The following is an 8304-nucleotide window of genomic DNA, read 5'->3' as shown; positions in this document are numbered from 1 at the left end:
GAGATTTTCATTTCCTACTGAATATCCTATTTGTATATGCTATGACAGTAATGTCTGGAACTCTTCTCATATAAAATTCTACATGCTCTACGAATATGGTTATTAAACTTCACGTATAAGGTATAACTTATAATAGCATGCGAGTTTCACAATGGGTAGCAACATTAAACTCGTTCAGAATGAGAGTAGATATCCTACATGGTAATGCACATACTAGTCCAATTTCATATTCTCACTTAATATTATGATGGTGTTGAAACTTGGACTAATTTGCATAAAACTACGTGTCAACTTCATGTCAACTCGTTACGGAGCTACCCAACAGTCGTAATTAATACTGTATAAAAACGCTGTTTGCAGACATGCCACCGTGTCTCCCTATTACAAAACATCAAAAGCATATTACCTTCATTTTCACAGCATATAGAGTGGAAGTGAAATAGCCTTCCAGATTTCTAGAGCGAATAGCTCATGTTATATGTAACAAAAGGCTATAATATCATATTGATGGAAAGACCGTAATTTTTTCCTTCACAAAAAATGTCCCCCCCCCCCAAATGTTAACAATCTCTTATTCGGTAAATACTGCGAGTAGCATCGTGATTTTCGTCCATATCGATAGGAAATCAAATAAAGAATAATTTATCCATGTGGCGAATTTCAATAGCGTGTACGGTTTTTGTGTAAATTTAATTTTAAAAACTCCTAAATTCAAACCTTTGCACGAAGCGAATGCGTGGCAAAGACTTGGCAGCTTACATACGGAGACTCACCAAGTTCTTTGACCTCTTACATCTGTATACGAACAGAGTGTTTTAGCGACGATCTTACCGGACTACTGAAACTTCAAACTTGCGGTAATTTTCTAATTAACCGTGCATTTAATCACAAAACGCAATATAGCTTTTCTATTCGTTTACGTGTACCCTATCGTCTCTTTCAATTTGCAAGGTTAGTGTTCTCATGCTTTCTTGATCTCGGAGTTAGGACAAGGTATGAAGATCTTTGTTTCAAAATGTGTTTTCTCCATTCTTAAAAATTTGAAAATGTAGCATTTCTGTCAACTTTCTACGAACTCTGAATTGAAATCTGTACCGATAACTTAACGAAATTACTTTTCATCTATATTAATATGATGTTAAAAATGAAATGTTAGTCGGAGTAGATCGTATTTTTCTCTTCACGAAGAAGATACGAAGATGGACAAAACTCATTTTGAAACGATGCTACTCATATAGCGGGCTATTAGAAACTTAAGAATTAATTAATTTATTAATTTATCAATTAATTAATTAATTAATTTATTTATTTATTCACCCTTTCATTTATTTATTTATTTATTTACTTATTTACTTATTTATTTACTTATTTACTTATTTATTTATTTATTTATTTATTTATTTATTTATTTATTTATTTATTTATTTATTTATTTATTTTGGTAATAATTGTAAAATAAAATTTAATATCTACAGAAAAACTTTAGCTCGCTTCTGAAAGAGTAGAACTCGTGCTCAGGGGCGGATTCCTGAATTGAAATTAAGAAGTATGTAATACAATTTGTCTTATGTCTACTACGCAATAAGAATATATAAATTTAAATTTACAATTTTTCAATTTTTATAAAACCCATACATAACTTTTTTAAATTTAATACTAGAACTATTAGAATTGACAAGATTAGGTTATTTAAATATAAATTTGTTATATATTATTGGGCCTAAATTACTACTATTATTAAATACTGTAGCAGTGTTGCATTTAGGTTCAAACAATCTTAAAGAATTCATACCTATTGTTTCATAACTATGAGAATACAATTCAAAATTATGTCGATTTTTATGTATGAATTTTATTAATACAATATAATAAATTTGTCTTGTTTTAAGATCATTAAAGTATAAATACAATTTTTGAGATGGAACATCAATAGGTTTATGAAGACATATTTTAATTATATTATTCTACAATAAATAAAGTGGATTATAATTGGATTTAAATATGCTACTCCATCCTATAATTCCATACATAATTACCGATTGAAATAAAGTTAAGTATATTGTGCGTAATAAACATACAATAAATAAAGTGGATTATAATGGATTTAAATAAGCTACCCCATCCTATAATTCCATACATAATTACCGATTGAAATAAAGTTAACTATATTGTGCGTAATAAACTTATTGACAATTAATTCCTCAATAAAACAAAATAATATATTATTTTACGTAATTTATTACAAAGATAATTAATTTGTTGGTTCCATTTCAAATGACTGTCAAAAACTGAAAGTTATCTTTATTTGTTAGAAAGTGAGTTTTTAATATGATAGTAATATCTTATTTTATAAAAGAGTGACGTTTATTAGGTTATAAATTATTTCAAAATATTCAGATGCTTTACCATTTTCTCCTTTATCATTAGCAGCTTCTGTTCTAGGAAATGAACAGCATCTAGAGAACAATTTTTTTCGTAGCATCTTAAAAATTTCTACAGACTTCCTCAAAGACGAGAAATTGTAGGATCCGTGCCTCAATCAATTGACAATTCTGAATCGTCTGAGTGTGTTAGAATAATCTCTATTACATTCATTGTAACACTGAATAAGTCTAATTAAATTTTGTGAAGGTATAAACATTCGTGTCTAGTATAGATTAAAAAGCGTAATAACTCAAGAATAGATTCAATTACTGTTTATTTATTTCACATACCATACTATTGAAGTTTCTGTGAAAATAAACTAATTATTCCTGAATTTTTAATAACTCTGTGGTTCATGTCATGCACCGTTTCATTTCTGCATAATACTCTGCATTTAATGAAGCCATTCCGGGAGTTACAGCAAGTTGAAAAATCCAACCCCTCCCGGAATGAAGTCAGTTTTCCAGTCCATAAAAGTTCGTGTCTCTACTGACAGAACTAACTCCGCTCCAAAATGTTCATATGTTGTGTAAAACTGTAACACAGACCTATAAAAGAACTTATCTTGAGTGAACGAATCTTTTGCCAAACAAGAATGTTAACTTGTAAAACCGGAAAGGCAGTATAGGCGTCGCTTTAGGGCGGAAAGCCATTGATAGTAGTATTAACTCAAGTTTCTGCCTTGCCTCTTATCTCCTTTCTTCTTCTTTCACATATAAGAGAGCATTGGATTCCATTACCATGTCCCGAGGATATCATACAAGTGGAATGCGAGGATGGAGTTAGTAAATAGAAACTACTCATATATCGCAAGTCAAAACGCGAAACTGTGTGCAAAAGTCTACGTTCTTAGTGATACACACGGAGCGAGGAGCTTCAAAGGGAATCGATAATTTGAAGTACTTGATAGTTAGTTGGCAATACTTCATGAGGTGATAGGGACCCATTATGAGGAGACCACAATCATGGTCCAGCAAGTGATGTCCATTTCATAGATTTTAATACAGAATACTTTCACTATTTTTTATTATACTCTTAAATGTATGAAACTTTTTCTGTGAAACGAGGATGCCACAAACTCAGTTTTAATTACTGGAGTGTAATAATAATAATAATAATAATGATAATAATAATAATAATAAAAATAATAATAATAAAAATAATAATAATTTATTTGAACGATCATAATAATGGTACACTTTTGATTCGCACTCCCGATGAACCAAAAGCTTGTGGCCGGGAGTGGAGTTTACATCGAATAATGAAAACGTAATATTACAATTTAAGCCTACACTAAAATAATATTTAATTGTTTAATTTATATAATCAAATATATGTAAGCAAAAGTAAAATGATGAATATCAAAATAATAATACAAGAAAGAATAATGTAAGAAATACAATATAATTATATCAAATATATGTAAGCAAAAGAAAGTGATTAATATCAAAATAATACAAGAGATACAATGGAATTATATCAGGTAAAACATAGAAGATTCGGTTAACTAGAAAGTATAAATAATAAAACGAAATAAAAATATTAAATAATACAATTGTAAAATAAATGCAAAATATTATGCAATAATATAATGGAGTAATAATTATTATATACATAAATGATATTTTAGTTTTAATTTATTTATTGAATTTTGACAGTTTGAAAGATTCGTAACTTAGAAAAAAATATATATTTTTAATTTCATTCAAAGAAAAAATGAAAAATAACAAAAGTGAATATATATATATGTATATATAATAGAATACTAATCAGTGTTTAAAATCAGTTTAAATAATTTATTATTGGAATTTGCTAATTTTCAATGTTTTTTAATGAAGTTATTATACAATGTCGGGCCGAAATTTGAGCCATGCCTTAGTCCAGCTTCAGAATTGCATTTGGGTTCAAACAAAGGACATGATATAATTTGTCTTCTTGTACTGTAACCATGGTTATGATAATTATTACTGTATCTTATTTAATACTGTCAATATTTCGAAAGTTACGAAAGAATTTAGTCGGAAAATTAAATTAAATAAACTTTTGGAAAACTCACTTCAATAAGAACAGAATTATTTCCGAAACAGGAGATCCGAGAAACTGTATTGAAGAAAGACATGAGCCAATCCCACTTGCTATATATAGCTTTTACTCAATATAATTATCTCAATGTTGTTGGTTCCATGTATTCACCGATGTATCACATATAAATAATAGTTTAAATACGGACGAAACTGTCTATAGTGAATTCTCATTTTTATGGGGAAAGAGAGGCCATCAGAAAAGCACTACACTAAATGGGCTGTCACCATACGAAGTTAAAAAAAGCTGTCATATTTTCCGACTCAAAATCTGTAGCCAACGAATAATCTTGCAAAATACCTCAAGTTCAAGAATATTTAAATCTGTATAATATACTCCAGTCTAAGAAACAAATTTACTTATCCAGTAAATTACTGGTCATTAGGGTAAATCAGGAAATTATCATGTTGATGCACTAGCCGAAAAGGGTATTAGTATTTTACAACAAACAGAGATATATATATATATATATATCATTCCATACTATCGAAACAATAGCTAAGAAGACTTTGGAAATCAGAAAAAATTAAGAACTCTCAACAAGAACAGAGCAAAAAGAGTGTAAAAATTCTGTCATGAACACATCCGACTGGCTAAGAAGTGAAGCTGTTGCAAGCTTCCCCTTACTGGACATGACTGCCTCACTGAGCACCTACAATGAATAGGGATCTACTCGAGCCTATTCTGTATCCTATGTGACCTGGAAGAACAAATGAACAAGCACCACCTAAAGAGATGTGCAGAACTGAACACAACAAAGGAACACCAAATACAATGATGCAAGGGGTCAGAGCTTATGGGTGTAGTATGTTATAATTTTACCTGTCACTTTAATAATCAAGTTTTCAGCATTATTACGGCTATTTACAATTTATTTTTGGTTTTTCGATAAGTCAATTACAAGATTATGAAATATATTTATTTAAAATTTTCAATCATATGACTTATTCTTATTGCAAATTGATATTAGCTACAACCTGTTACTAAAAGAAAAGTATAAACGTTTTCGCCTGTACGGCATCATCAGATACATAATTGTTCAAAGATATCTAACATAAGTATAATGTGGAATGTATTCATGGTTTAATGATCGGAGCGAGGGGCACCATCCCACGATCAACTGTAAACACTATCAAAACATTTGGAATCCATGACATCATTTCAAAAATAATTACTTCTAGCATTAAAGGGTGTGTGGCAATTCTGAAAAATCATTTATACGGAATATCATAATCCCCCCTCTTTCTATCCGTTAGTGTGTGATTGTTACAATATATGTACAAATTTATTATTTCTTAAATTTAAGCTCCTAGTTCACATTTCAATTTGACTCATCTATTTTACCGTAATCGTTATTATTCTTATATGTGTGTTATTATGTGTTTTTGGCAACCCAGGATGCCTGGGCAGACTACTTCTTGGAAATAAATTATATAATCCAATGAAATATTAATTTGTATATTGTATAACAGTGAGAAGTAAAGTCATGACTTATATGTAGTAGGGGAGAGTCGGGTAGTATCGGACATCGGGTAATATCGGACAGTGCGTTTCTTTCATCTACCACCATATGGTAGACACTGAATGACACGGTTACGTTTATCTATGCGACATGACAGAAACGTAACCATGTCAATCAGGTACTATCATGGTGTGGTAGATGAAAGAAACTCACTGTCGATATTACCCGATGTCCGAGACTACCCGACTCTCCCCTAATCCAGAAATGCATATAGAGTGTTAGTTGGGATGCCGGAGAGAAAAAGACCTTTAGGGTGGCCGAGACGTAGATCGGAAGATAACATTAAAATGGATTTGAGGGAGGTGGGATATGATGATAGAGAATGGATTAATCTTGCTCAGGATAGGGACCAATGGCGGGCTTATGTGAGGGCGGCAATGAACCTCCGGGTTCCTTAAAATCCAGTAAGTAAGTAATAGTTCAATATGGTTATTGGGAATATATTGATATCACCACCGGCGTGGCTCAGTCGGTTAAGGCGCTTGCCTGCCGGTCTGAAGTTGCGCTCGGGCGCGGGTTCGATCCCCGCTTGGGCTGATTACCTGGTTGGGTTTTTCCGAGGTTTTCCCCAACCGTAAGGTGAATGCCAGGTAATCTATGGCGAATCCTAGGCCCCATCTCGCCAAATACCATCTCGCTATCACCAATCTCATCGACGCTAAATAACCTCGTAGTTGATACAGCGTCGTTAAATAACCAACTAAAAAAATATATATTGATATCAATTAAATTGGATTTTTGCGGTCGAATTTACATTATTAATAAAACAATAATGGTCGATAATAATAGAATGATTGAATTTCTGGGATATATCGAAAAAAAAATAATAAGCTAATATATTTTAATACTTGATTACAAATGGCACAGAGAACCCGGAGGTTCATTGCCGCCCTCACATGAGCTCGCCATCGGTCCCTATCCTGAGCAAGATTAATCCAGTCTCTACTATCATATCCCATCTCCCTCAAATCCGTTTTAATATTATCCTCTCATCTACGTCTCGTTCTCCCAAAGGTCTTTTTCCTCCGGCCTTCCAACTAACATTACATATGCATTTATGGTTGGCCCATACGTCGGACATGCCCTGGCTATCGCAAACATCTCGATTTAATGTTCCTAATTATGTCAGATGAAGAATACAATGCGTGCAGTTCTGTGTTGAACTTTCTCCATTCTCCTGTAATTTCATCCCTAATAACAAGAATAATATAAATGGCTTAATCCATAATGTACCAAATTTTATGATAGATAGGGGAGAGTCGGGTAATATCGGACATCGGGTAGTATCGGACAGTGCGTTTCTTTCATCTACCACCATATGGTAGTACCTGAATGACATGGTTACGTTTCTCTATGCGACATCACAGAAACGTAACCATGTCAATCAGGTACTATCATCGTGTGGTAGATGAAAGAAATTCACTGTCCGATATTACCCGATGTCCGATACTACCCGACTCTCCCCTATATTAGCCACTTAAAGCAAGTGCATAAAATATATTAATAACTAGCCGTACCCGTGCGCTCCGCTGCACCCGTTAGAAATAAATATAAAGCAATTACATAATTAAAGTAGGACATTTGAGCCAGGGAACATTCGTGTTTGATAGAAGGATAAATCGTTTAGTATGTTATTTAATTTAAATTGTACCGGTATTTAAAAAAATTAAAATGCGTTCATTTTGATCCAGAGACATAAACATTAATTTAGGAAATACAGGAAACGAATGTACAGAATAGCCTATCACGTTTTCTGTGCGTAAGAAGCTATTTTAATCTTACCTGTCCTGGATTCACTCAGACGTTACTGTAATAACGTTATAGCATTATGTCCATCTAGAGAAACTACACTTTCCAATAGTGAATTAATAATTAATTATAAAAATCGGTTAATTTAGCTTCCGATATTACTTCATACAAACACAGAAACATTCTCTGTAGGCTATGTTTCATAGCTTTCGATTGTTGTTGTCCAAGGTCCCTTATAAACGAAGTCATTTGTTTTTTATTTCATTACACCGCCTTAGATGGCATTGTTATTTTAATTTTAAAACTCATTTATCTCATTAAATATCAGTCCTATCAAAATGTTTCATAGAATAAAACTTATCGGAAATTATGTTTAAAGAAACGTTTGTTATGTAACATTTTTCATGAAAATTAATAATAAGGGAGATATTTCGATTTATTTAATTCAAGCCCCCTTATAACCCCCCTTTTATATAAATATTTTGAATGCCATATAGGCTAAATTCTAAGTTATGACAAACTTAATT

Source organism: Periplaneta americana, chromosome 8 (assembly GCF_040183065.1).
Source record: "Periplaneta americana isolate PAMFEO1 chromosome 8, P.americana_PAMFEO1_priV1, whole genome shotgun sequence".
NCBI classification, from domain to species: Eukaryota; Metazoa; Arthropoda; class Insecta; order Blattodea; family Blattidae; genus Periplaneta; species Periplaneta americana.
The sequence above is the reverse complement of the archived record's forward strand: the minus strand, read 5'-3'. Positions refer to the sequence as shown.